The sequence below is a fragment of the Choloepus didactylus genome, chromosome 11 (genome assembly GCF_015220235.1).
Source record: "Choloepus didactylus isolate mChoDid1 chromosome 11, mChoDid1.pri, whole genome shotgun sequence".
Lineage (NCBI taxonomy): Eukaryota > Metazoa > Chordata > Mammalia > Pilosa > Megalonychidae > Choloepus > Choloepus didactylus.
In genome coordinates this window covers 25,138,641-25,145,039 of record NC_051317.1, presented here as the reverse complement: position 1 = coordinate 25,145,039, position 6,399 = coordinate 25,138,641, and the positions used below count along the sequence as shown (strand labels likewise).

The 6,399-nt window shown below is 55.7% G+C and overlaps 1 long non-coding RNA gene across 7 annotated transcripts; it reads right to left on the bottom strand.

Moving 5' to 3' along the window:
* Positions 1–259: 259 nt before the first annotated feature.
* LOC119506144 lies at positions 260–6,399 on the bottom strand. 7 transcript variants are annotated; one of them, XR_005210934.1, is made up of 5 exons: positions 6,310–6,399; positions 5,304–5,411; positions 4,128–4,320; positions 2,035–2,215; positions 260–1,148 (listed from the first exon to the last, which is right to left on the bottom strand). It is a non-coding gene; the product is annotated as an uncharacterized LOC119506144 (long non-coding RNA). The 7 variants fall into 7 exon arrangements; XR_005210936.1 differs by having other exon boundaries at positions 6,290–6,310; XR_005210930.1 differs by lacking the exon at positions 6,310–6,399 and adding an exon at positions 5,820–6,255.

Below are 6,399 nucleotides of genomic sequence, written 5' to 3'. Positions count from 1 at the left end.
GAAGATACAGTGAGCAGGATGATGGCCCAAGTGACCCGGCCAGGCAGGTGTACACAGGCCCATCGTGGGCCTGCTAAGGATCCCAGTTGGGAGAAGGCCTGCTAAGGATCCCAGTTGGGAGAGGGGCATGAGGCCAGGAGGGTTTGTCCGAGTCTGCCCAGGGGCCTTCAGAGGGAACCGGGAATCTCCGGGCAACCTCACTGTCCACACTCCCCTCCGGCCCCCTGCTTGGTGCCCACACAACTCTCCAGGATCTGGGACTGGACCTGGGCAGGGTGTGGTGGAGGTGATGGCCACTGCAGGCTAGAGAGGGAGAGATCCAGAGATTTCCCTTCAAGGGCATCAACTCTGTGTCTCAGGAGGCCCCACAACCCCTGCTGACTCTGCAGGGCACCTCTCACTCTCCAAGTTGTCACTAAACTGTCCCATTTCTTTTGTGGTCTGCCTGGGTGCTGAGTGCTGCTGCGTTGAGGCTGCTGACCCAAGGAGTGCCAGCCCCAAGCTCTGGCGGCCCTTCTGCTGAAGTCTCCTTGCTCCTGCCTTCTGCCTTGGAGTCATCCCTTTAGCTGAGACCTGTCCCCAGGCCCCTGCGGGGTGAGCAAGGACAGCTGGGCAGGGCCGAGCAGCAGCAGTCGGGAATCAGGCCAGGGGGGTGCTCAGGGACATTAACAGGCTTTCTCAGTGTCATCCTTGCATGGACGTTTGTCCATCTCTTCATTTACTGTCACGAGTGAGACAAGAGTGAAACAATGAAGATGTGTCAGAACTTCATTCGTTGGTTCATCTGTGAATGATGTGAGCTACTTCTTTGTTGAATCAGATAACAGCTTTTGAATGCAGGAAGAGTACACCCTTGAATTGTTATGCTATTCAGAAGGTAAGGCTACAGACATGACACACTTTAACGTTTCATCTGCATTATTAACATTTTTTTCCCTCAATTTTTTAAATCTAGTTGACCACCAAAATAATAAATGAAGCCCTGGTCTGGGGCATCTGCCATTTTCTGTGGTGTGAATACTCCCTCATGGCTGATTCCGAGCTGCCAACACAACGCCCCGGAACGTGGAGTTGGGAAGACACAGCGGCGCCATCTGGGATCTTTCCACTCGGACACAAGGGATGGAAACAGCCTCCAGAGCAGAGCACTGGGAACACACGATAAAGTAATTAGCAAGTGATGCCTTCTGAGGGTTTATTTCCCTTTTGAACATCACTTATATAATTTAATTTTTAATAATGGTTGTCTTTAATAGCTGGCTCACAAAATCCCTACAAATTTAACAATCACCTCTTGTGAGTGGACATGAGCCGGCTCAGCACAACCCTGGCTGTGTTTCTTGCCACATGCAAACTCAGTCCCATGTCTTTTCTGAGTATTTTCAGGTAATAAGTCCACAGATTCTTAAGTTGCCAAAGACAGTTTCCATCCAGAAGTTAGACCAAGGTAATGAAAACTCTGTTCCGGCTGTTTCTTCTCCCCTCCCCTGACGAGGGCTGCTGCCTGTAGGGAGCTGCAAGCTGCTGACAGGAGAGACACAGCTCTCTGCCTTCTTCCTGGGGACTTGAAGCTCTCTCCCAGCCTCTCCCTCCACCACCCTCCTTCTCCTCTCTTTCTCTCTCTCTCTCTCCCTCCCTTCCCCCCTCCCCCTACCCTAATTCCTGCTCAGCTTCTGCCCCTGCTGGTTACAGGAAGGGACAGGAAGGGTCTCGGTGGGCTGGTTCTACAGACAGAGTTTTCTTGGGGGCCTCACCCATTGCAGGGAACCCCTCACCTGCCTCACCCTTGGGGTCCAGCCGAGCGCTCCTTGGGGTCCCGGCATCTGAGCTGCACCTTCCCGAGTTCTCCGCATGTGACCCACCTCTGCCACATGGACCCCGGGGACCATCGCCGCCGCCCCAGGGCATCTCCATCAACACCCCACCCTGATGGCCTGGGGCAGGGCCCAGCCGTTGGGCACCCCAGGGGCCTCCTATGGCCTCGCCTTCCCTACAGGGTGAGGGGAGGCACCCACACCCCTTCCCACAACTTACACTCCTTCCAGACGCTGGTGAGCCAGAGCCGGCATTATTACGCCCAGTCCAAGGGGCAATTCCCCAACAGTCAAAGCTGAGGGCTAGACTCCGGGGGAAAACATCAGGTGGTACTCCAGGAAGTTTGCTAAAGCATTACACATGGCCTCAGTGAATTGGCCTTTCCCTGCCAAGAAAAGGGCTATTTCCATAAGCTTGTTGGCTTTCAAAGGTTATTTGGCTTCCCATACGATTCAGAGAATGTACAGTATTATTTGTTCAAAACTGCGTAGCCTGGGGTAACTACAAAGGCCCCCGTATTGACACGGAGTCCTAGTCAACGCTCCGCGGGAGGCTGGGCAGGCATTTGGCAAGATAACAACAGGTGCGTGAGCTCTAAGGCTGACACCCGCCATCTCATTGATTTTCCCCTGGGAAATCGGACGTCGATGAGATAAAGAGCCTGGCACCAGGCAGCCTACCCGCCGTGCCCGCTGTGTCAGCGGCAGAGTCCCAGCCACAGCGCAGGGCTGAGAGCCCCCAGCCCCCACGGCCCTCCCTCCCCGCACTCAGCCCTCCCCAAGCTGTCACCCCCACCCCGGCCAACACTATGAAGCCACACGCCACTCCTCCTGGAGAGCAGCTCCCAGGGCAGGGCCAGGGCTGGGTCCTGCAGGGGCCAAGGGAGGCTCCCTTTTGTCTGCAGCACCCCCTTTTCACACCTGCTGACATCTGTCCTCCTCCTCCTCCTCCATCTCGTCTGATGCTCATTTCCCTGAAGGTAAAAGCCAGAAGACTACAGTGGCGCGTTGGGAGGCGTTCACAGTGAAACTGGGGGAGGGCCCAATCCCAGGCCACAGCTACCCCAACACCCCTTCACTCCCTTCATCCTGACGTGTAATGAAACAATGGCTGACAAGTGGGCAGCTCTTCCCCTGAGCCAGGAGCTGATCCGTGGGTTTAAAACTCATGCCCCTTCCCTAGAGACTCTGTGAGCAGGCGCATCATCCTGCTTGTGAAACCACATGCTTTGAAGGGCCCGGCGGGGCCTTCCACCTGTCCCCCAAAACGCAGTTCAGAGCAAGGGGCCGGCCGGTTGCTGCCTCCCCACAGCCGCTGCCACTGCACTCTCTTGCAACATTTGGAAACACAGGCAGACTTTATGACCAGAATTGCCAAAACGGCCACCTGCACTGGGCGTTGCTAGGAGGGATCCTTTCCCAGAAGGACTTTTCCAAAGGACACAAACAACCGACCTGCCGGGGCTTTCCAGGAGACGGTGCACGCCCTACAGGCCGCTGATAAGCAACACGTGGCGATAAAACGAGTTTGGCCCTGTGGAGATTGCCCATCAGAATGGGCCCGCGCCCCCCAGCGTGTGTGTGCCCTCCTCTGTGAGACCCCAGGTAAATGGGAACGTCATCCAGCCAATCAGAACATTTCCTCATTGGCTTCCACGTTCGTCCTAAACGAGCACCCCTCTCCTAACAAATGGCAGCGCCCAATAAAGCCAGGAGACCCTAAACTGCATTTGAAGTGTTCTTTTTTATCACGGCAGAAGTCCCCATGCCGTCCCCCACGCAGCCCCGGATCCCCAATGGCCCGGGCGCAGACCCCCGCGTGTGAAGGCCCAGTCCCGCCCTGGCTGTCCTAGAGGTGTGTGCAGCTGCCCGCCCACCCCGTTGTGCCTGCCTTTTCCTGTCTCCTTCCCCCTTCCTGGCTCTCCTTGCCTTTCCCAAGGCTGAGTGGGCAGGCAGCGGTGGCCCAGGAGGGAGAGGTGTAGTTTGGGGGTGCCGTTCTTACTCCCTTCAGGTTCTGGCCCAGCACCTTGGGCCTCACTCGGCAGCGGCCCTCCCGGAGGCTGCGCCTCCCCACTTTCCTGCCTCGCCCGCTGCCCCGGCCCAGGAGTTTCCAGTGGCTGAGGGCAGAGGTCACGTCTTTCGTTTGTTTCTGAGCATTCCAGGTGCAAAGATGCTGCTTTGCCTGAGGACCCTCAAATCAGGGGACTGATAACGCATTTCAAAAGTTAATATATTATCTAATTATTGGTGCTTTGCTAAGTGAGTGTGCATTCAAGATATGACTCCCCCAGGCCAGGAAAGAAAGAGACTTACTTGCTGCTCCAGAGATGTGTTGAACTTTGGCCCTCTCCGTGAGCTGCTGGAGAGGGCTCGGTGTCTGCACAAGAGGCTGAGGCAAGTGCAGATCAGAACTTGCAGGGGGACAGGGACAAGAAATTCCCACCACTTGAGCAGTCAAAGCCTCATGGCCCAGCCTTTGATTGCATCAGTCCGTCCAGTGCTTAGACTGAGGAAGGGAGAGACATTCTGAACGGCTGGTGTGGGGCCCCAGGGCCGGGCTCCCCCTCCCTAATGGGGAATTGAGGCCACACAGCACTTGGCAGCCTCCCTGGCCGAGACAGAAGTTGAAGGTCATCAGACCTCCTCAAGGGAGAAAGTACGTGCAGATGGGATCGTAAACAAAGTGAAACTCCCTCCCTGATCACTGTTGCTAACAAACCTCCAGACCCCTGTGTCATGAGACTCTGCTGAAACTCTGTTCTCACACCCTATGGAATGTCTTTGTCCTGAACTCATAAGCTTCCTTTTGCGCTCCCCACCCTTTGCAGAGCACTAACTTTCACTTCCCTCTGGCCAGCTGCCGCCATGGAACCATCTCCTGTTCGTAAGTCCTAATTAAAGTCACGTGAACTACCTGCCTGGCATATTCTTCAGTCTCAGAGCTGAGCCCTTTGAGAGCTGGGTTGGAACAGCTGGTTTGACCTGCCTTCGCCAGGGCTAGCGGCTCCCTGGGAGGGAGAAGCATCAGCATGCACTCGGAGACTGAGAAGCAGGCATTGAGGAAGAGAGGAAGGTGTGCATTTGGGAGGTGGGGGAGAGGCAAGCAAGACCAAGGCCAGCTAAGTTTGCAGAGAACTTTTGAGACATTCAGATAAGAAGCTACCTTACTCAGCGAAGTATTGACAGAGAGGGGAGTTTAAGGAGCTCAGTCAGCTGTATTCTAAATGGGCTCCATCTGTGAAGTTTTTCCAGGCTATTCTGTAAAGGCTCACATTCCGCCCCCTACCCCCACCTCCCATGACTTTTCTTTCACATGCTGCCACATGCTGCAGTGGCTCACCAGCAGCCCAGCCTCGGGAGGCCACACAGAATCACAAGGAGATAGATGCAGGGGGCCCCTTTTGTGACATGGTATCTGAACAGGGAACCTGGGAGAGTAAGGGCTGAAAAATGGTAAAAACGGTAACCCAAGCCCAGTGTTTCCAGAACCTGACAGCATCTCAGCAGGTGTCCAGGACTCCACCCAGCTGAGAGGATCTTCCACTCTCTGGAGTTGCCCTCAATGGCCGATGCTGGCCACCATGGGTGACACTGTACCTGAGAAATGAAGAATTAACATGCTTATGATTACTAAATCATATATAGACGTTTTTCTTTCTCTATTGTAGAATAGGCAGTAGTTAATACCTGAAATTACTGAAGCTCAACTAGTCTTACCCTTGTTTATACTCAGTATTGTGATGGTCATTGTAGCCTGGTCCCAGCCCTGTGTATTACTTTCTGTTGTGATGCTAACAATTGCACCCCCCCCCCATTTGAATCCATAAAAACCCTGAGCTCCTTAGAACACAGATTTTGGGGCAATAGGCCATCTGCTCTCCTGCTTCACATGTAGCAATAAGCTCACTCTCGCTTTGAAACCCTGGTATCACGGATTGGCTGTTATGCGCATGGGGCAGAGAACCCCGCATTTGTTCTGTATCAACACCAGGGGAGGACACAGACCCCAACAACACCAATCCGACTGCAGTTCCTGGAACTGGCCTGGAACTTGACAGGTGCAGGAGGCAGCCTGTACCCAGACAGGGGAGGCCTGGCAGGGGCCGGAGAGAGAGCGGGGAGAGGGGAGGATGCCATTGCAGAGCGGGCCAATGGCGCAGGTAGCTCCAATTCAGTGAGGGCCCCAGTCCTGTGAACTCTTGGCAGAAACAGGAGAAGCACGAGGCAATCCAACGGCTCACCCTCGCGGCTTTCCACTGACACCCACCAAGCGCCCCCCGGCCGAGAAATGGTTCCGATTTACCCCTCCCGAGCTTGCCTACGTCTTTACTCCTCCATAAGGCTGACAGTTCCAGGTTTAGGAGGGTCATGCAACATGGCCAGGACCCCGGGGCTCCCTCACCCAGGTGCCCCCGAGGTCAACATCCCACCCCGCGGGCTCCGCGCCCGGCCCCTGCTTGGGACGCCCCGCCCACCCCGCCGCGCGCGCCCAGACCCTCCGCAGGACGCGCCGGGCCTCGCGGCGCGGTCGGGCGACGTCACTACCGCGCGCCGCGACTCCGTTTCTGAGGGGGCTGCGCGCGCG